Genomic DNA, 24,119 nt, shown 5'->3' with positions numbered 1-24,119 from the left:
GTAGTCAGACTGCAGAAAGTAAATGTGGGAAGATCGATTACTCGTATAGTTATATTTTGTTTTCCTCACAACTTTTTTTCCACTCCATTTCATCATTATCATGAAGATTACATCCAGCAGTGTTATTTGCGCTTGTACTGAGTGATAATTGTTCCATAAACACCTTGTACAATCCAACTAAAATTTAACATCAAAATTCAGCGCTGTCTCACCATCAGATTTTCCCAGTGTGCGAAATACCCGTCAATATTCGGGGGGTCCCCATCTCTCGATTGTTGCGCAATACCGATCTTAATTTGCTCAATATGCAGTAGGCAGGGACGGACTGGAAGTAAAAATAGGCCTTGGACTTTGATCCAGACCGGCCCACCAGAACCGGCCCCGTATACGCCACCAAAGTGCCCTGCTAATGCATGCACATTCTGGGTTTGATGTGATGCTAGGGAGTTCTACAGTTAATGCGAGCGCGCATGGCGCGCAAGCAAAATTTTTTGGCTGATTTGAGCGAATAATTGATTTTGGAGCTTTATGTAAAATAAACATGGCACTACCGATGGTCAGTCCGCTACTGGCAGTAGGTATAACATTACAGTAACTATTTTATGGATGCAAGCCAAGACAATCAGTCTATAGCCTACATGACAACACACACACGCACACACTTAACCATTTTTGATAATCCAATATGCTATTATTTTAGTATTCTACTATTATTGGGTGTGCTCAAGCCTTCGGCGAGAGCACAACCTTTGTTCTCTCACATATATATTTATTTATTATTATTTATTTTCGCCCCCCTAAGGATCAGTCAATATTTGGACTACATACACAATGGCGGTGTCAAAAGGTTCGTCTTGGTAGCGTTTGCGTTGGTTGTATTTTTATTTACGTTCCGTTGCATGGTTTAAGTAGAAATTGCGTTTTTGTGGTGAAAAGTGAAGCTAACTGTGGCTAATTTGCTAGCCACAGTCACTGACGTTACTAACGTCACTACGTCACGAAAACACGCGTGACTACCTGTAGCAGAACATTCGTTTCACATCTGTTAACTTGGGGGATAGCTAGGCTAACTATAGCTTTACTGCAAGGCAGCTGCAGGAACGCCACAAGCAAAGAGGCCAGGGTGATAACTATTTACTCATTTTACTTTGTGATGTGAAACACAATTATGAAATGTAATGTACAATATTAGCTGATATTATTAAGGAAGTAGGCCCACATCTACTTTTGGAAACGGTAGTCTACTATTTCACTGAAGCATTAGCATCATGACATTAGCCTCTGTTGCCCGGGCAACACATACTACAGTGGTCTATGATGCATCTGTTTTCAATCTTTAAAATAAACATTCCTCACAAATACATTTTCGTTGTAGGATTTATTATGACATTACATTACAAGTAAACGATTTGTGGGTGAAATTATCATTACCTGTGGTTTCAAACCAGTGTTGCTCACTGCAACGCTGTAGCCTACGCGAGACACTACAAAAACATCTACACAGCTGTAGGAAGTCAAACGGCGACAGAACATGTTCGGCACTCCCCTTACTTAAATCAAAAGTCTATCTAACTACTAACCTGAACTTCATTGCCACAGCCTAAACGTTGTCAATCTGTTCATGAAAATAATTAATTTCAGCCTAAACCGTACAACAGAACGTTAAATCCAATTCAACCAACGCAATCGCTACCAAGACGAACACAGCAGTAGTCTACTAGTACTGTACCGTAGTAGTACAATTTACCGGGGCAGCTTCTCCACACAGGGCTATATCGCATTTTGCGTCGTTACTGACAATGATCGCTACCAGTGAGCTTTTTATGAATGAGCGATTTTCCACTAAATAAATGTCAAGCTTATTTACGTTTTGGGGGGCATATTTTCAGTTAGCAGATGGGACTGTCTGAATCGCGATTCCATCTTCTACTGCCGGGTAACGTCGTAGAATAATCTTCAAAGGGGGTTCTTTATTAATGAATGAATGCAATGAGTAGTGTCGTGGAAATTTTGGAATACAGTTATAATGTGTGTGTTTCATATATGAGGAACGGAAGTCTAAAGTTGATTAAGAAGAGTCAACTCCATTTGGTAGAGATGCCATTTGCAGTTTATGACACCTGGGGGGAAGAGACAGCTGGTCTGGAGACAATGTGGATTCAATTGTATTGTTATTGTGATCTTCTGCTCTGACCCTTCCTGTAGACTTGTTTGAAGTTGCCCACACAAAGGACAGTTTGACCATTTGACTGGTGAACTCCTGTGGTTTTACTATCTACTGGTTTGGGAGAGAGGCCACATTAAAGAACCGTGGGAACTTGATATGAAGTCAAACTGTCACTGAGCAGTGCTGACCAATCACAGAGTTCAGAAAAACCATTTGATCTAAAGTTTATATAAGGCAGGGTTTTAGGGTTGTTCTGGATCACTCTGGTGAACGACCTGTGGCTAGCACCTCCTTCGTTATGACTGATCAGCAAAGCTTTGTTTAATATTACGTAATTGTATAGTCCAAATAAATTGTATTAAAACCACATCTCTTGACTGTTCGGATCTACACAGTGCCACTTGAATTTCCACAATCACACTTGGTGGCCGAGTACGGGGATCCTCATTGGTCTACGGCGTTCAGCAGGCGGCTCCCCTGGGCGAATTGATCTTCCGGCAAAAAGCCGCCTTTCCTTCCGCCATGCGTGAGACAGCAGGGCCAGAGGGGGCGCCCGTTGGACGTTTTGTGGCTGACGCGGGATCTTCAAAAGAACCGGTGAGATGTTCTTTTGGTTACTGTGTGATATTGAATTGTCTAAATGTGTTTTTTTTAGGCTATTGTCAATAATTCGGTTAAGTAAGTAATTGGGCAGAGGTAAAACTGTCCTGTACGTGTAAAGTCGTACGAATTAATAAGGTAAGGTTGTTGAACCTATTGTAGTGAGGTCCACAAGACCACACGGAGCCAACATCTTGCCACACCTGAAGAGTGATTCAATCACATCAGAATCAGCCCTTGTGACACCCTCAGTATGCTGATTACCCACCAAACGCCGATGCAAAGGAACCATAGAATGGGGGGGGGACCTCCCCAATCTACCAAATCAGCCCTCCTGCTAGCTTGCAAGCTTCAAAGGGCCTGATTTAGACAACACGTCTCCAGCGACCATTTGCTATCCGTTTCGGCGGCGATTTGAACAAAGAACATACCTTGATCAGAACTTTTGAGGAAAGTTCTTGAGACTTTACCACAAGAGTACAAGGTGGAGAATTATGAGAGGGATATTTGTGTTATGTTTGTTACTTTGTTTTAATGTTGTGTTCACTGAAATCTTGATTCTAGTAACAACTCCTTCTTCCTGAAAGATAACCACGTCATTCTTGGTATCTACACGAAGCTATCATAATAAAACAATCATTCAACTATATTTTGTAACTGTACCAAGATGTCCAGAACAATATTTGAACCATCGAATGATCAGCCAGAGATCAGATCACACCTTTGGTAGGTGTGAAGGAAGAAGGGGGGAGTTGAGAACCCAGCTTCTCCCAATCCACATCTGACCCCAGACGGGTCCTCCCTCGAACTGTATAAAGCCCTAAGATGACCATCAATCTCTGACTCCAGCGAAACCGACCATGGCATGAACGCCATCAGGATTGGCGTTCCAAGGACGTCGCCAAGCTTCTCCTGAGATTCAACTTTATAGTGATCGCGACACTATCTGGACGTTTCAACAGAAGAACCAAAAACGCAATTCCAAATGCGACTTCACTGAGATCCCGCAGACTCAGTCACATGACCCAGCGCAGCCGCGCTGTGACTTCAGATTCTTCAAATGGACCTTTGGCGCAAACCGCCCTCAACATCATTGATCAACCCCTGATCAAACGTAACTATGGCTAACGCTCTTTCCCCCTCGACATGGCATTGGCGTGAGCTCTGTATATGATTTGTAAGGATGTAATCACTGACTGTACAATTTCTGCCTTTCTTTAAGTTAGACCATTTCATTCTGTTCATTGAAACCAATCTCTCATATCAAACCCATAATCCAACTTTTCATAAGATCTGTTTACCTTACTTGAATAAATTCATTGTAAAGATATTTTGACGTGCGTGTTCACTGATGTTACGATTGGCTCTACTCTTAGAACGAATTCATTCCTAAAGATGAGACTGATTATTACATATTAAACATAGGATTCCCTAATGTCCTAAACCAATATTAGGGTGGTGCCCCAGACTTTATGATAAATTAAGTATTTCAATCTTAAACGAGCAAACCCCGCTACACTATCTTGTACGTGTAAAGTCGTACAAATTAATAAGGTAAGGTTGTTGAACCTATCTTTTACGTGAAAGTCGTAAAAAATGTCTGCAGAAGTGTGTCGACGGACACACAGAGTTAGTGTTGTTGACGAACAAACACATAGAGGGAGATAAATTCACATGTTATATCGTGTTATGTGTCTTTTTGAGACCCTAAGGATTAGAATATGTTGGGTTAGTGATAGTTTGAGAAATTGTATTGGCATTGGTGCAGTTCTTATTTATTAACGGCCTAAACGTGATTCTAAGTCCCGAGAGAAAAGTATACTTGTGAGGAAATCAGCTGTGTGAGTGAGTGTTTACAAAGGGTTTGAGTCCCTGAAGGTGGAGAACAAAAAAGAAAAGGATGTATCCTGAGGGATTTTCAAAACAAAGGTTTGAGTTTTTTACACACGTGTTCATTTTTGTTTTATATGTTTTTTGAGGTTAAAATAAGCATGAGTAACTAATGGTGTCTACTATTCAAGCTATATACAAATTACAAAAATCAAAATTTTAATTAATTTTCGGTTTGAATATTTGTAATTTATGATTGTGCAGTTATTTTCATTGAAAGTTGTGAAGTTGGAATTTAATTGTTTTTAGAAAAGAAAAGGGGTAATTGTGTCTTTATTTGCCGTCGTTGGTTATCGTTTATGGATTGTAATTCTAAAAAAATGAATGGTCTGGAGGCAGAATTGACCTGTCCAAACTTCGATTACATGAAACAAAAGTATGGTAACGATAGTTTATTGCAAATGCAAATATGGATTGATAAATGTGGATTTTCGATTGTGGGGTTGTTTTGTTTTAAGGACCTTATTGTATTGCGAAATAGGTTCGTGGGGAGAAATAGATACACAATTTTTTTTGAAGTGGAGAAAAGAATAGATTTTAGCCTGATTGGAGAGCTTTTTCTGATTGGATGGAGATAGGTAGAGGGATAAAGAAATATTAGGACAGAATAGTGTGGGGAATTTTTCATCTATTTCCCCACAGATTCACGATTGAGATTTTCTGGCTGTTCCGCAAACAAATTTCGCCTCATCCGCAGCCAGGGGTGTTGCGGCAGGATGCGCAGGCACATGAGGTTTTGCGGGAATGCAAGAACAGAATATGAACATGAGGTCAGACATTTGCCATTTCTCTATGACTCCGATGTCTTCTGACAGCCGGTTATATCTAGGAAAAGTCAAGAAAGCAGGATCCTGGAATTTGTTTATAGATTTGCTTTGGATTCCCGCAAAGATTGAGGCTTGTGCTTTACACAGTATATGCGATTGCATATACTGTGTTTCAAAGAAGGAGAGGTTAAAGTCCTCTCCGGAACAAAGGGTTTGAGTCCCTGTTGTGTTTGGAATAAGTGGTGTTGTGGGCTATGGTCAAAGCTGATGCAGAGCGTGTTGACATGCTGTTGAAAAACATGTAGGCCAACACGAATTGCTAGGTATGGTCAATCCAAAATGCGTGCTTTAATTGTGGGAATTTAGGCAAAATGTACGTGAATGTCCGGAGACGTGTCATCACTGTTGAAAGTTTTCTAGAAATTGTGAGCGAACTCTCAAATCAGAGGGGTTCGTGACCGGAAGTTGAGTTCCGAACTGGTGACGTACAATGTTTATCGGTTATGACACTGTTGGTAGAGGAGAGACGATTGACTTGTTATATTGTTTTACAACTCTGTTAACCGTTATATATTTGATGTTAGACTTTACATCGGTCTGATTACCGCCAGAAGGCATTTGTTTTTGAAGACGGAGACATTCTGTTTTGAAAATGCTAATGTTAATTCTTTGACTGAATTCTCCACTTGAAAAGAGGCGCATGCGCTTGAGCCTAGCGGAAGTTGATTCTTTCAGTGAAGCTCATTCTGCGTGCAGTGGCCCACACATGAGTGCAAAAAACAAAAAAAACAACAACAAAAAATCACTCATTTTATAGAGAATTTGACGTTGAATTGAGAAGTATATTGGTTGGAAAACAGATGTGTTTCTGTTTCTTTGTCAAACTTAAGAAAATATTGTGAGTTGCCATACTCTTGATTTGGAAATTATGTACAGACCGATTTTCTATATTATGAGCTTGATTCGTTATTGAATAATGCGCTGGAAATTTAGTTTTTGGGTAGGATAATTGGTAAAAGTACAGTTTTGGCAACAAAAGCGATACTCATTTGAAGAATTACAATCCCGGGGTTATTGAAACTTTTATAGAAAGTTATGTGTTCAAACGGAAATGTTATGTTGTTTAAGGAATATTTTTGTTTATGTCTGGATGTTCGATGGTTTAATTTTTAATTTTGTGGGAGTTCACAGATGTTACTGTTGTTTAAAGAAATATGTAAAGGGTTATGAAGAAGTGATTAGAAAGATTGAGCCAGTCCGAGGGACTGAAGTGTATACAAGGGGAACTAGTTAGAGAGACTGAATTGCGATTGTTGTTAAGGGCAAAGGTACTACATATGTGTGTTTATTGCTGCTGAGATGATTTGTTGAAATGTGTTGGGTTTGGTGGTATTCATATTTACCTATTTAAATGGACTTGAAGTTGAAGCTTTGTCCAACCAGAATGCTAATACATGGGTAAACTGTCATTCTCTGACGAGTGATATTAGGTGCATATGTAGATTTCGGAGCCTAATTTTTACGTGGAAATTGAAATAGTACTAATGGTTGATAGACTTGTAAAGAAAATCCAGGCTGTGACTGTTGGTTAATGGCTAATGGTGAAAACGTGGAGGAAGTGCATTTTGTTCTGTCCTGAGACAAAGGAGAGTCCAGGAAGTTGAATTTGCAACTATGGCAACGACATTGGCTAACAAACTAACAGACCGACAGGCGGGTACAGGCTAGTAAAGGAATTGCAGCTTGATATTTGAGATCCAGGATGAGTAACCGCATGACGCATGCGCAGATGGAAATTGAGAAATTGACTAAGACGAAAATTTAGAGAAATAGATAAATTTGGAGCGAATTTTACATATTAATTTGGTTATTTTTGAAATATGTTGGGTGATGAGTATTTTGAGACATTTGCTAACAAGGTTTTTGTTTGTTTGAGGACATTTTAAATGAGTTTCGGAAATTCCGAGGAAAGGTGGGGGCTACAAAAAAAAAGTCCCGTTACGATGAGTTTTACAAAGGTGATCCCAGAGGGTGTAATTCTGCATACTTATGTGAGTATTAATGGTGAAAGATGTGTCCGTTTAGATGAATTCGAAGTTTGGTGGTTTACGAATGTATGATTTAACATTTGTTCTAAATTCCTAGCCAAACTGGGAGGTAGAAGCCTTTCAGACCAGAACTTGTATTTACGAGCGGAAAATCTGTGATGTGTGATGGTACTCAGTAAAATGCAGAAATTAGACCCTGGTTCATAAATTAGTTCTAATTGGATTGGAAAAGTTATACTTTAGCAAAATTAAGTGAATAGATGGTAAACGCCAACCATCTGTGTTGTTTAAAAGAAATGAAAAAAGGTTGAGAGTTTTTGCTTTGTTCCAGAGGGCGCTGTTTGTTTGATTCGAGTTTTGAAATGCGCGATTGTTTATTTGAGTTGATTCACTAACAAAGAGTAATTGAGATAGCTGGTAAATATAGGAATATTCAAAGGTGTATACATTACATGCTTTGATAAAACTTTTGAGGAGTTAAAGAATAAGGTTTTGTTTTACGGGTTTATGTTAAATTGTGAATTTAAAGGTTTAAAAGAAAAAGGGAGAGTTTATATTTTCTTTTGTCTTAAGGGCATGGTACAATGTTTTGGGATAAACAGTTAGGCTGTGATGAGGTTGTATCATTATGGTATTGGTTCATACAGAGGGTTATGATAATTTGGTTTTGAAATAATTTGGGAAGACTCATTAAGTCTGATAAATTGTGGTGTGATGGTTGGAACGAAGTAGCTTGTTCTGGACTGCAGCCAAAGCAAGTTATGAAGTTCTACCTATCTAACCTATATAGAAATATAGATGGGGTATAAGTTTGGTTAATGGTTACATTAAGAACATTTTATGGTCTATGTTTTATTTTGGAATCATACAGATTAAATTCTGGTTTAGGGTAGTGATGCTGGTTTTCTACATGTCTTGGAAAAAGAGAGAGTTGATTTGGTGAATTTAAATACAGAAAAAATTAAAAGGGAATCTGAAATGTAAAGGTATTCATTTGAACTGTTCCTAAAGGTTTTTATAAAAGATGGGGTAATTTGGTTGTTTTATTGGTTCAAAAGTTGGTTGATGATTTTGGGAAAGGTATGGAAACAGGAAGTTTCTTAGTTTGATCTGGGACACAACTTGCTGTATGCAAATGTGGAATTCACTCTAACAATTATGATTATTCCACAGGGAAAATGCTAGTGCTGATACTAGCTGGAGCAGTTTCTAGATTGCCTGAATGCATTGATGAACTAACTAGAATATGTTTTTGATGTTGATATGTTTACAGGAAGTGATGAGATGATGTTGCTATGTCCGGATGAGCCTAAATTGACAAATTTGGGCTTACAGGACTCTTTTGAGGAAAATTGTTGTGTGACCTTGATACAACATTTGTTACAGATTCTTTAAGGGAAGCGCAGGCTTCTTAGAGAGGAAGAGATGACGTTTAGGAATTTATGACTGACTGATGACTGACTGATCCAAACAGAGAGTGACTATGGGGGTTTTATGTCTTTAGCTTTAGTAGTTTGGATTTGTGATAGGATTGTGTGGGTTTGATATGATATTGCTGAGTTGAAAATATTGGACTGTATTTAACCCAGAGGGAGAATTTTGTTTTGTTTGAGTATATTTGATAAGAATTACAGAATACAGCGGACAGATGGAGAAAGGAATGGTGGAATGGAGATTCGAACTTGGACTAATCCACAAGAAAATGCGTTTTGGAAAAAGGAAGGATATGAGAATAAAAAATGGAGGTTGTATGGTCTGCATAAAACATTTATCTTGAGATTTTGCTAAGTTAACACATGGAAAGATCATGCCTCTACATTTTGTGTGATATCAAGAATCCATTACTTTAGCATACAAGAGGATTTGTAATGGATGCATAGTCATTTTGTCAGTATTTCATATGTGGGACAAGTATTATGAGAAAAGGAATTTAAACACGATAAGCTTCACAGTTAAGGTTAGAGAAACTATTTGGGTATTGATAGATGGATTTTGTAGAGTTCAATTTTTGGAGAAGTGATACTGTTTTGATGGTTGTTGGATGGGAAGAAGTTTTAGACTTCTCAGGGGCTCAGTGATCAAGCTTTTGTTAATTTAGATTATTTTCGATGGGATTTTTCTTTGAGGTTATGTAATGATAATGGGTCACACTTGTTTAAGGAAGTTATTTTGGTGTTGATAGGATTCAACATTGTGTTAATCACTTCAGTTGAATGAGAGAACAGAACTTTGAAGACTAAGTCAGACGACAAGAAGTCAGTTACCTTTAACTGACCTCTGTGAGAATGTGCTTGTTTATCACTGTGCAACCTTTTTGGAGTCTATTTTGTGTTTCCTATGACTGGACCGCTGCATGATTTGATACCAGAGGACTGGATCGTGGTGAAGAACCTGAAACGCCTGGTAAAACCCAAGGTGGACGGGGCCATACCAGATTCTCCTGACGACTAATCCGGCGGTTAAGATCGGAGAGGAGAGCAACGTGGATACACGCTAACCATTGCAAGCGTGCACCTTGTCTGGAGACGGAAGCAGAGGATACGCGTTCTGCGTAGTACCAAGGAAATTTCCGAGCTGTACGCGAAGTGCAGTGTCGTTGAAAGTTGACTACACTGACTGAAAGAAGTTTGTCTGCAAGCCAACTGAAGATGGCATCCGTTCCGACAACCTGGACTTTGTGGTGTACGGGGTACAATGGGTTTTGTCTTGAGACTAGCATTTCTTATGTTAATGTTTGAATTTAATTTTTCTTGATTAATTGTTTGGGTTTATGCTATTGTAAAAAAAAAAAAAAGAGTGGAATTGTCGTGGAATTTTTGGAATACAGTTATAATGTGTGTGTTTCATATATGAGGAACGGAAGTCTAAAGTTGATTAAGAAGAGTCAACTCCATTTGGTAGAGATGCCATTTGCAGTTTATGACACCTGGGGGGAAGAGACAGCTGGTCTGGAGACAATGTGGATTCAATTGTATTGTTATTGTGATCTGCTGCTCTGACCCTTCCTGTAGACTTGTTTGAAGTTGCCCACACAAAGGACAGTTGACCATTTGACTGGTGAACTCCTGTGGTTTTACTATCTACTGGTTTGGGGAGAGAGGCCACATTAAAGAACCGTGGGAACTTGATATGAAGTCAAACTGTCACTGAGCAGTGCTGACCAATCACAGAGTTCAGAAAAACCATTTGATCTAAAGTTTAAATAAGGCAGGGTTTTAGGGTTGTTCTGGATCACTCTGGCGAACGACCTGTGGCTAGCACCTCCTTCGTTATGACTGATCAGCAAAGCTTTGTTTAATATTACGTAATTGTATAGTCCAAATAAATTGTATTAAAACCACATCTCTTGACTGTTCGGATCTACACAGTGCCACTTGAATTTACACAATTACAGTAGGCTACATGCCTGAAAATATCACGAGAAGGGAAAAACTTAAAATGACGTTTAAGTCATAGAGATTAGGTCCATTTTTACACCGGTCTGCCAAATTTATTGGGTGTGCTCAAGCCTTCGGCGAGAGTACAACCTTTGTTCTCTCACATATATATTATTATTTTCATTTTTATTTCTTTTTGCCCCCCTAAAACTCAGTCAATATTTGGCCTACCTAGACAACCTAGGTGTCAAAAGTTTCGTCTTGGTAGCGATTGAGTTGCTTCTATTGGGATTTACGTTCCGTTGCATGGTTTAGGCTGAAGTTAAGTTTTTGTGGCGAAAAGTGAAGCTAACGGTGGCTAATTTGCTAGTCACAGTCACTGACGTTACTAACGTCACTACGTCACTAACGTCACGAAAACACGCGTGACTACCTTTGGCAGAACATTCGTTTCGCATCTGTTAAGGGATAGCTAGGCTAACTATAGCTTTACTGCAAGGCAGCTGCAGAAACGCCACAAGCAAAGAGGCCAGGGTGATAACTATTTACTCATTTTACTTTGTGATATGACACACAATTGTGATGTGTAATGTAACTACAATATAAGCTGATATTATTAAGGAAGTACATCTACTTTCGGAAACAGTAGTCTACTATTTCACTGAAGTATTAGCATCATGACATTATAGCCTGTGTTGCCCGGGCAACACATACTACAGTGGTCTATGATGTATCTGTTTTCAATCGTTAAAATACACATTCCTCACATATACATTTTCGTTGTAGGATTTATTCTGACATTAGTAAACGATTTGTTGGTGAAATTACCATTACCTGTGGTTTCAAACCAGTGTAGCTAACTGCAACGCTGTAGCTTACGCGAGACACACTACAAAAACATCTACAGTACACAGCTGTTTAGGAAGTCAAACGGCGACAGAACATGTTCGGCACTCTCCTTACTTAAATCAAAAGTCTATCTAACTACTAACCTGAACTTCATTGCCACAGCCTAAACGTTGTCAATCTGTTCATGAAAATAATTAATTTCAGCCTAAACCATACAACAGAACGTTAAATCCAATTCAACCAACGCAATCGCTACCAAGACGAACACAGCAGTAGTCTACTAGTACTGTACCGTAGTAGTACAATTTACCGGGGCAGCTTCTCCACACGGCTATATATCGCATTTTGCGTTGTTACTGACAATGGTCGCTACCAGTGAGCTTTTTATGAATGAGCGATTTTCCACTAAATAAATGTCAAGCTTATTTACGTTTTGGGGGGCATATTTTCAGTTAGCAGATGGTACTGTTTGAATCGCGATTCCATCTTCTACTGCCGGGTAACGTCGTAGAATAATCTTCAAAGGGGGTTCTTTATTAATGAATGAATGCAATGAGTAGGCTACATGCCTGAAAATATCACGAGAAGGGAAAAACTTAAAATTACGTTTAAGTCATAGAGATTAGGTCAATTTTTACACCGGTCTGCCAAATGTATTCGTTTTGATTCAACGATGAGGCTGCCTCTTGCAGGGGAAATAAGACATCTATTTCATTCTACACTTCACTTGTATTTTGAGTTGTAAATGAGCAGCAAAAAAAAAGATGCTTTTAAATCTATGTAATATTTATACATAATAAGTAGGCCCTATGCATTTTTATATAAAATATACAGGAATATCAGTTGTAAAAATGGCATTAAAATCCTTGTACAACCGACGCAAGCAAGCACACCCTACAATTTCCCCAGAAATTGTACCCTCTCTATTTCCTTTTTGATTCAACGATGAGGCTGCCTCTTGCAGGGGAAATTAGAAGACATCTATTTCATTCTACACTTCACTCGTATTTTCAGTTGTAAATGAGCAGCAAAAAAAAAATGCTTTTAAATCTATTTAATCTTTATAAATAATAAGTATGCATTTTCATATATAAGATACAGAAATCAGTTGTAAAAATGTCATTCAAAAACGGACCCCTGTGCAACCGACGCAAGCAAGCACACCCTACAATTTCCCCAGAAATTGTACCCTCTCTAGTTCTATATGGTAGGATAGTATTCGTAAAGCAACACTGACATAAGAGGTTGCATTGGCTAAAGTTGTTTGAATGCACGTTGTTTCATAACAAGGAGGCAAAGTTGTGCATTACAATGCAGACATGACAATGATTGGCACCAATCTGGCGCACTTACAAGAGCAATTAACTGAATAAATGCCAGGTATAGCCTATCGGAGACAGTTGAGGTCTTTCCATGCGCCCACCTGCTTCGTTGACCAACCAACCAGCCGGCAAGTCACTTGTACTAGCAGCAGTAGCAGCTAACGTTACCTCAGCACCTGCTGCGTCTTCGGAGCACTCGGCCTCGTTTCTTCTGGGGAATCACTGGGTGGGAGATGATCCTCTGTTCTGGTAGTGAGTTGGCCCACTGTGCTAGCTGCAACAGCATTGTCATTCGGTGCCTCTTCATCTCTGAGTGACACCTTTTTGGGTTTGTGAACCCAAAGTGTGTGAATGATACACTCTGGTTAGCTTTCGCTTGCTAGCCATTGACTTCTCAACGTTTCTGTTTGGCGCACAGGACTGGCTGGCTCCGCTTGGAAAAAAAAAAGGTGAATAAATGTTTTGATTTCTGAATACTGGACATGGTGAGCTTTAAAACATTTTTGTGACCATTAGTGACAATATTTATTTATTTATTTTGAAAAAAAATTGAGACCCCCTTCAAATGTTGCTTTTGAGGCTTTCAGGGGGGCTCATGGGTTAATCGGGGGGGTCGAGCCCCCCCGGACCCCCCTGTATTTCGCACACTGGATTGTCCACTACGGGAGTGCAGGAGGGGAGATGCCCCGACTGCATGGAATACAGGATAACATCACATATCCTACCTTTACATGCAAAAACACAGGGTAGCCTTTAACTAAATGTATTTAATATTGTGAATATCATCATACGTCAAAAACTGGAAATACAGCCGTCAAGCTCCCGTGCAATTGCTACACTACGTCCTCGTTATCAGTCCAAACTTTAATACTGTTCATAACAAAACCGGCATGAAGAAACGTGTGTTACTTTTTTTTTACGGCCCTTTAATAATAATAATAATAATTGTATTTGTAATGCACTTTATATTCAGCTAAATCTCAAAGTGCTACAGGTAAAAAAAGAAGCCTGACAGTTTATGTTGCTAATGCCTGATGACAGACCGACAAACAGGACACATTTTCTCGCCTCATTTATGGGAGGAGGCAAGGCGGGGTCAGTGGCTCGTTCACGTGCGGTCAATCTCACGTTTTATAGGCTACATGTGAATATTTCTGTGCGTAGGTACTTTTCGAGTTTTGGCCGTATGCCATCTTCTGGTATGAAAGCTGCGCAATCCTTTATACATGAGGCCCCAGGTGTCTTGGAGCCTAGCTCGTCAACGCTGGTGTCTACTACGGGTCCACTACGGGAGCAGACAGGGCGACGGGGAGTACACGTGCTTCGGACGCAATCCCAAAGAGAAGTTTGTAAGCGTTTACAAGCGAAGTTTGCCGCTTGTAAACGCTCGTCTACACTGGCCTACTCTCCAGGAAACCGCGCTGTCAGCCTACCGCTCGATTCATGGAGTCAATACATCATCTACTCCAAAGTTTTGGATGACGGGCGAGTGCGAGTTCAGCGATTACAACGTGAACAGAGCAAGAGTGGGTGTAAAACATCTGTCATCGACAAAACGGAGCATCTTGATTGTTCTTTGCGCGATTCTCTTGCTATGTGGAGATGTCCATCTAAATCCCGGTGTTGGACCGAATTCTCACTCCCCCGCAGAATCCCACTCCCCTACGCGTGAACGCGCACTGCCTTCCTAGCGTATTGCTAGTTGTAGTTTGACGAACCGAGGCGATTTTTAACAAGCCTAGGTTCCCTCGTCTTACAGTGCGTTCACACTGCAGCGTTTTTTAACGCTCTGCATCGCTTGCCTTCCCACAGTACACCACGCTCGGGGGCGTGTTAGACAAGTTAATACAGAGTTGTAGTTCTCTAAGGTCACTGTTGTAGTCATGGCCAAGCGTGCAGATTTGGGTTAATGTACTCACAATATCGATCAAAATACCACTTTTACACAACATTTATGTAAGTGCAAGATTTTACTAGTGCAAGATTACAGTAGAATACATGTTACGCCACCGGTCACTCAACCAGTCGTTTGTAGGCTGGGCTAGCGAGCTAGCAGTGGCACAGAACAGTCACGTAATGTGACGACTACATTTAAAAGTAGGCTATAAAAACACACTAGGAACAATGACGACATCGGCAACCATGCACCATGCATTATTAGTTTAATGTAATCTTTAAATTCAGGCTCGTCACATTAGTAACTTTGTTCTGAACAGAACTGGGTGTGCAGACACATACGAAAAGTTTCTCCTCCATCTTGAAATTGTCAAACCTAGAAATGTTTACCATGACGAACAGTTGCTACGTTACAAGAAACAAGAAACCAATCCGATTGGCCAACGCTAGCGTTTTCACGCTCCTCATTTACATAAAGTTGAGAAAATCCAACTTGCAACGCTCCGCTCCGCTCCGCTCGCCTTCCCACAATGCCCTACGCGAGCGTCAACGCCTGGTTTCATTGAAAATGAATTGGAAGCCGACGCCGCGCGCCGCCCGCTCCGCTGCAGTGTGAACGCACTGTTAGGCTTTGAGGAAACTGTCAGTAGGCTATTTAATTCATGTTTCATCAAAATATAAGTTATGTTGTGCTGCACTTGAGAGCCTATACGATTTGTATGTTGTGCTACTGGTAAAATCCGAATGATTGTCTCAAGAAAATAGACGTACTTTGGAGCTGCACTTGAAAAACGATGTTGATGTCGATGTTGTGCTACACTGTCCTATTATCGGAATGAGGGTAATATGTGAATTATGTTGTAGTTGCTGTTATGTCACTGTCTGGTAAAAGCGAGCATCCTTTGTATTCATTTGTACTAATCACTTTTAGTAGAATTCACTTCTGATTCTTGATTACGTTGTACCTGCTGTTATAGGCTACTTACTAAATGCACTATATGCCAATTGTAATATAATCGTCTGGTACATGAGTATAGCTACATTATTTTACAAATGTATATAAAAACGCCCCTGCTCACAGGTCCCTCCTACCAGAATTCAACTTCTATTTCCCTCTCAGTAAACTACTTGCCACACAACTGTTTTGTGTTTACAATCATATCCATTTTATAGATCCTGCTTCCCACAGCCTATGTAAGAAAGGCTGGCAGGTATCAGCCAATAAGAGACCGTCTTAGTAAATGTATCAGTTAGAAACAGTTAGAATCAGAGAATGACAGTTGGGTTGGGTTTATTTCTTGCACTCGTAGTTTATAATCTTTGGTTCGGTAGAGTGCATTCATGATGAAAGTAAGTTGTTTCTTTTGTTGTTTGTTTGTTGTCCTCTGATTTTTTAAACATATTTTAATCTGTATAGTTTATAAATAGTCTTGGTAAATCGGATCATTGTATGTGGAATGTTTAGTTTCGTTTTCAACAGCGATCGGAATTCATTGATATAATGTCAATAGACTATAATATTTGTTTAATAATAATAGGTAACGTATTAGTCTTTATATTCTGTCACATGCTGTGTCGGGAGCATGATGGTAATTGTTTTACGTTCTGTGTTGTTTCAGCACCACTCTCATTTCAGTCATGTAAGAAACTCCGCTAGCAATAAATCAGCAAAAGGAAAGCCGTTTGAAGAGTTGTGTTCTGACAGACACACTGGGAGCGAACACAACGCACCAACCAGCTGCACATACACATACACGTACATATCTTAGTTTCTCACCTACAGCCTAGTTTGTGTCTTCTAACTTGCAATGTACAGTGCTTGGTTTTAATACCTGATAAGCCAAGCCCGGACCTTCCCTTTGTGAATGGCTAGTGAAAAACATCTAATAAATGATGACATTTTGATTGGTTCCATCACATTTATTTAAAAAAAACTATAATGATACAGGGCTCCAGACTAACTTGTTGCCTTGGTTGCACTGGTGCGCCTAACTTTTTTATTTAGGTGCACCAGCACAAAATTTAGGTGCACCCAAATTTTTCCTTGCGTCGCCACAATTTCAAGGTCACCTTTTTATCACGCTCCATATACATTAATATATATTATGTAAATGATCTTAAACAAGAATAAGGTGTAGGTAAATATTTTTTTATTTGAAGCACAATCATACTGTATATATATATATAAATATTTTAAGTGCTTCACTGAGCTACCAAACTAAAACATTTTAAGCAAAATAAAACATTTCAAAATAGAAAGTGCTACAGTTTAAAAGTGCTTCCCTGAACTGAGACCTAACATTTCATGGCTCAAAGTCTTATAGCGGGTCCCACCTTGCTGTCCCATGCCCTTCAGATGGCCAACACCTGTAATTTGGCCTTCTTGCCCTATGGCCTTGGCTAAATCATCTTGCCACACTCTCCCTAGCATCAAAATCCTAGCTCCATGGGTTAGCTCCATGGCCCAGCTTCGTAACTCAGGGGTCCGCAATTCATTTTTACAAGGGGCCACATGAGAAACCTGAAATGTGTTGGAGGGCCTCATCAATTTGCTCACTATTCATTTTCTCCCATTGTAAAAAGCAGTAAAGTATATATTTTGATTAGCTGCTACTGGTTATCAGAAGAATAAGGATATTCTGTAAATTCTGTATTTATATAAATATTTTAGATTTTGGTTTAGGTCAAATAGGAAAGATTATAGAAGTAATAAACAGTATAAACAACAACAACAGTGTTTCATTTTATTTGTAACCAGTTAATCTTCACAAACACTGAAAAGTTGTTTTGCAGTATGTTAAATATGTGGAATTGATCAACTTTATACAAAAAGCAATACGTTTTTTCAGTTCATTTTGTTCTGTGAGAGAAATCCACTGGGCTTAAACAAGTGCATCGAAATCTGTCTGAATGTCTGAGGTGGATATGCGAAGGACAGCTGACAGGTAATGATCAGGGTCTGCAGTTCAACTAGCAAACCATCAGCCTGCGCCCACTGAATCAGTCAAGTTCTTATTATGTCCGCGTTAGTTTTTTTTTCTTCACAGCTTTCACTTTGACCTCAGTAAACAGATACTTAGAAGTCCATGTCTTGTTAAAAGTTAATCAGTGGCAAAGTTTTTCATTTTCGAGGGCTTACCAACAGCTAACTCTCCTGTCGGTGAGGTTGCGCAAGCGCACATATGTAAATCGCCTGATCACTGTAGTCTTTCAGGACTACATATTTACTACCGCTCAACACATTTATTTATTTTACATTTTTGATTTACCTCACGTGGGCCGGATTGAGACAGCCTGTGGCCGGTTATGGCCCGCGGGCCATACAATGCCCAGGTCTGCTAAACTGACTCTCTGGTGCTCAGGTCGTAATTTCAATCACACAGCACGGAGCTACAGGAATATCTGGACCACAGCCAATCAGAGGCAAAGACCCGCCCCATCTCTGTCTCTGATTGGTTTAGACCACGATATGATCCAACCATGAGTGTCAGTTCCGTCTTAGGATAACAAACGCTTAGTTTGTGGAGAGACAGCGGATGCGAGGAGGTGAGGTGCACCGGTGCGACCTAGGAACAAATTTAGTCGCACCCGTACACATTTTGGTCGCACTCTAGAGCCCTGTGATATATTTAACAAAAGGTAGAAAAAAAGAAAGAAAGTGATAATTTAAATAAGAGTTTTAACAAGTTTGAGGCTTGATCATGAAAACAGGTCAGGGATGTTTACGGCAGGCAGCACAGACATATTCCTCTCAGTTGGATTTTAGCACAACAGTGATGGAACCTTCTGAGGCAGCTGTCTCAGCCAACCTGAGATTTTGGATAAACATTAACATTAATTTGTGGAATGATAATGAATGATCAAACATTAGGAATGGCAAAAACTGTCACTGTCACCTATAATAACATTACCACTTATACAAAGAAATACCAATGCTTCATTATAAATGTGTTTAGTAGTGAAAAAAGTATTGTATTCAATACCAGTTGACAAGCTATTACCCAGTTAGTGTCGCCATCCAGATTGTCCACATCCATAGTTGGGGTGTGTCAGATCTTATAGCCCCAAGATATGGGGGGGGAGGATTTCGGCAAGTATGAAAAACAGTGTTGCCAAAATCCTACTCCCCTTTTAACTTTTACATTTATGCAACTAGTATCAAAAGCTTTTTATGGCACACTCTACAGGGCATGAGGAGCCACCAAAATAATTTGGGGGGGGTGTCAGATCTTATAGTCCCAAGATAAGAGGGGGGGAGGATTTCGGCCGATTTAAAAAAAAGTGCTGTAGAGTGTGCCATAAAAACCTTTTGATACTAGTTGCAAAAATGTAAAAGTTAAAAGGGGAGTAGGATTTTGGCAACACTGTTTTTTAAACCTGCCGAAATCCTGCAGCACAACATAACTTATATTTTGATGAAACATGAATTAAATAGCCTACTGACAGTTTCCTCAAAGCCTAAGACGAGGGAACCTAGGCTAAACATTGTAAAAATTGCCTCGGTTCGTCAAACTACAACTATGAATACGCTAGGAAGGCAGTGCGCGTTCACGCGTAGGGGAGTGGGATTCTGCGGGGGAGTGAGAATTCGGTCCAACACCTGACCTGTGTGCTTCAAGCCATCTCATGTGGATATTTGCCAATTAGCTGTCCCACAGGGAATTAATACGTCGGCTACGCACTTCACAGGATCACGAGGTAACAACACTCCAACAAACTTTTTCTCTGAATACAGTGGGCAAATGCTGTTAAAAGCGAAAACATCTATTTCTGCTACGGCTAACACTGTGTTTGTTAAACAACAGCAAACAAAATTATTTCAGACTGTCAATCACGCAAGTGTACTGTGGAACCCCAATACAAAACCGAAAGGAATCTTTGGTGGACATTTAAACATACATAGCATCATATTAAAGACTGAACAACTCAACACAACCTCCTGCCGCTACAAATGACTTTTTTGATTTTTTAGCTGATGTCCTTAAACAGGATGCAGGGAGTGAAGTGATACTTATGGGAGATTTTAATTTAAACTGGCTTGATAAAACACGTAGGAAAAAGCTCAAGGACATTATCAAAATGTTTCAGATGACACAAATGATAAGTAAACCCACAAGAATAACAAAATCTTCTCAAACACTACTAGACCTCATCTTTACAAATAAACCAGACAGGATCACCAAAACCTAAAACCTGATCACTGGTCTGTTAGATCATAATCTTACACTGGCCGCTAGAAAGCTGACCAAATCACGTTATAGGAATCAACATACAACGAAAAAAAAATCCCAATATATCTTTCATCTCAAAGCAAGACTTGGCAGTCACTGGAAAATAAATAAAGGAAACAAGATGGACAGACATTTCTGATAACAAATCCTGTGAACAAGCAAGCAACGATCTAATGATGGCTTTTAAGGCTATATTGTGTTGAGATATACAAAAACAAGGTTTAAGAAACAAAATGCAAAACGCAACCTGCCTTGGTTTGATAGCCATCTATGGGACATAATGAAAAAGAAAGATACTGCTCTTAAAAAGTTTTTAAAGTCAGGATTAAGCACTGATCATCTAATTTTTAGATTAGAAGTTCATCTAAGTTTAAGAAACAGGGCTACACAGCAACTTAGAAAGGCCAGGGCAACTTTTTTTCTGAATCTTATCAGGGATGCCAAAGGGAACAGTAAAAAATTATCGAATAGCATTGATAAATTACTTTAAGGAAAAACACACACATGAGAGCATTCCGCTCATGGCTCTATCCTAAATGATAGCCATGCTATTTTTATTCATTTTAATGATTATTTTTTAAATTCTGTGCAGCAACTTAGTCAGACATTTCCGGCAATAGACCCTCCGCAACCATTTACTTGTGGAGGGCCTGTATTTGACCTGAACACAATAAATGAGGCTAAAGTGGATACAATTTTATCAAACTTGTCAAACAGCAAGGCCAAGGATATACACTGCCTGGACACAGCATTTTTAAAGGTGACATGACATGCTGTTTTTGGATGCTTTTATATAGGCCTTAGTGGTCCCCTAATACTGTATCAGAAGTCTCTTTACCGAAATTCAGCCTTGGTGCAGAATTACAGCCACTACTAGCAGTCCCACAAACAACTTTCCTCAGAACGCGCTGTTTTAGTGTCTGTAGCTTTAAATGCTAATGAGGAGCGGAGGGGCGGCACCATGCGCTGATGTTTACAATGGATGTATCGCAACGGCTGTAGCCCGTTGCTGTAAGATGCCTCGAATTTGCCCATTCTCATCTGATAAACCTGGTTTGCAGAGGTACACACTCAGTCATTTCAATGAGGGGAAAGGCGGATATCGCGCGCGCCATAACACCAACAGCAGAACGGTTATCCAAATAACAAAGAAGTGCACAACACTCACGTTACAGCATGTGTATTCACACACATACTTGATGCTACCTTTACATTAGCGACAGTAACTCAGCTGTTAGCTGCAGAGCTAATGTTACAGCCACATTCTAAGGGTAGCAAGCTAGGTAACCATATACAGTAAAGCTACAAAATGATATAGCGTTAGTTAACTTACTTGTCCGAGGTTAGTAGCTGGACGAAGGAGAGTTAGTACTGATCCAGAATTTAATTTCAGCAAGGCCAGTTTTGTATTAGCTCAAGTTGAGGAAACAGTCGTGGCTGAAGTGTTTGGCGCAGACATACAAAACAAATGCGCCTACAACAGAAGTTGTGTAGGCGCATTTCAAGAGAAAATAAAATTAAGACACTGGGTCTTCAGAGGCTCGGATGAAGGAACTGTAAAAAGATTTTTGTTTTCCTTTGTACATCCAAACTGAGGAAATGTAATGCTTCGTTCGTTTGCAAGCCATGATGTCTCTCAAGGATAAAAACACTTGCACGGTCTAGCTCAGTTTCTTATGGGTGGGCCAGATTCTCTGGGCGGGCAAAGCAGAGAGAGGGGAGGTAACCTTCCTCCTTGTGATGTCACATGGAGGAGATTTTCAAACAGAGCAATTGAGCCTTCATTTTCTCGAAGGCGGAGAAGAACACCCAGGGCATGGTTTACACCTATCGAAAATTCTAGCCACTGGGGGACCAAAGGCAGGCTAGGGGAACTCATATTAATGTTAAATAACCTCCTAAAGTGAAGTTTTCATGTCATGTCACCTTTAAAGCTACATAAAGAGTCTGTCTCTTCATCACTTACGACAATAATAAACAAATCTATAAATGAGGGCATCTTTCCCAGTACTTTTAAAACAGCTATAGTAACTCCAGTTCATAAATCTGGTGACAATCAGGAGGTCAGTAACTACCGCCCCATTAGTATACTCCCAGCAGCCTCAAAGGTCTTGGAAATGGTAGTGGCAGAACAACTCATTGCCAACCTTGAATCCAAGGCACTTTTACACCCTCTGCAGTTTGGATTCAAGAAAAAACACTCCACTGACACGGCCTGCTGCTACTTCCTTGAGGAAATTAAAACCAACTTATACCAAGGAGGAGTGGTTGGTGCTGTCTTTCTAGACCTGCGCAAGGCCTTTGATACTGTCAATCATAACAAACTGTTGCACAAACTTGGTAATTATAAATCTTTCATCACACACTCAAAACTGGATCAAATAATACCTGAGTGACCGTCACCAGTGTGTGTGTGTAAGCAATACACTCTCTCCACTTAAAGCCTGCACACTGGGTGTACCGCAAGGATCAATCTTGGGGCCATTACTTTTTAGCATCTATATAAATGACCTGCCTTCCACGTGTGATGATGTCAGTGTAATAATGTATGCAGACGACACTGTCATATACACTCATGGTAAGAGCACTATAGAGGTTGCCAAGACATTAACAAAGGCAATGCAAAAGGTTGCTTTCTGGCTATACAACTCTTGCCTTACCCTAAACTTTAAACTGTAACCATGTTTTTCACCAACAGGCTCACACTGAAAGAATGCCCCGACGTCTCAGTAAATGGGCAAACACTCAACAATGTCGATAAATTCAAGTACTTGGGCGTTACCCTTGACCGAACTCTTAGCTTTAAATACCATGTTAAAAAACTGAAAAACACACTGAAATTTAACTTGGCTAACTTCAGATACATAAGGAATTCACTAACAGTTGAGGCTTCCAGTATGTATCTGAATGCTATGATTATACCACATTTTTTATATTGTATTACAAGCTGGTCCCAGTCAAACAAAACAGTTCTAAAACCACTTGAATCATTATACAAAAGTGCCCTCAAAATCCATGATAAAAAGCCACAGCGCTATCATCATTGTCATATACTCAATAAATATGAATTTTTTTACTTTGAGAATCTGATAAAGCACTCACATGTCTGCTTACTTAAATATTCACAATGCTGCAGCTCCCCCCTTGAAATAATATGTTGTACTCTGCTCTGAGAAGTCATCAAGAACAACAAGATATGTTACAAGGGGTGAATGTAGTATACCCCGACGCAAAACTGCATTTGGGAAGTTGGAATTTTCTTGCACTGCCATGACTCAATGGAATACTCTGCCAACAGACATTATTTCATGTAGAACTCGCCATGCCTTCTCACATCTTGCAAAGTATTGGCTACAGTCAAGACAAGAGTGTACACATTTATGAATTGTTGAATTTGTGACAGTGTTTGTGTGTGTGTGTGTGTTGGGGGCAGCTTGACCTGTCTTGTTGAATCTGCTTCCATGTTTTTATTTATCTATTTTATACATTGTCTGTTTATCATTATTGGCCTTGTTCTGTTATTCGACTTAATAATTGATTGATTAATAATTTGATTTTTCTATACACATTTTTCTATGTACCATTCCATCAACTTGCCCAGGGACTACAGGTGGAAAATAGTAATCTGCTAGAACCTGGCACAATGCATATTCTCTTGTTGTACAAGATTAATGTTTTATTGTGCGCTGTCCCTGTCTTGAAATAAACAAATAAATACACATACACTGCTGTCGTCTGTGTATGTATTTCGCTGAGGGGTAAGCATACGTGAATGCACGTTCCTGATTGTAAATTAAGTCACGTTTGCAGTCGGTGCTGCTCCATCATCCGAGGTCTTTATAACGTGAATGTTAAACGTCCTTTCAACGCCTTTGCCGTGGTCGTCTCTCTAAACCCCCGCGCTGGCATCCCGAACGATGTTTTGTGATCTACCTCAATGGATGCGTGTGACTTGTTATTGTTTCTTGCTTT

At 39.7% G+C, this 24,119-nt stretch overlaps 1 protein-coding gene and 1 long non-coding RNA gene across 6 annotated transcripts in view; one reads left to right on the top strand and one right to left on the bottom strand.

Moving 5' to 3' along the window:
• clip2 (CAP-GLY domain containing linker protein 2) overlaps positions 1-24,119 on the bottom strand; it is an 86,711-nt gene that overhangs the window by 9,736 nt on the left and 52,856 nt on the right. The window lies entirely within an intron of this gene.
• LOC134039587 (uncharacterized) lies at positions 20,210-22,265 on the top strand. Its single transcript, XR_009932797.1, has 2 exons — positions 20,210-20,907; positions 22,082-22,265. It is a non-coding gene; the product is annotated as an uncharacterized LOC134039587 (long non-coding RNA).

This window comes from Osmerus eperlanus, chromosome 19 (genome assembly GCF_963692335.1).
Source record: "Osmerus eperlanus chromosome 19, fOsmEpe2.1, whole genome shotgun sequence".
NCBI classification, from domain to species: domain Eukaryota; kingdom Metazoa; phylum Chordata; class Actinopteri; order Osmeriformes; family Osmeridae; genus Osmerus; species Osmerus eperlanus.
Note: the sequence above shows the minus strand (reverse complement) of the source record. Positions and strands in the feature narration are given on the sequence as shown.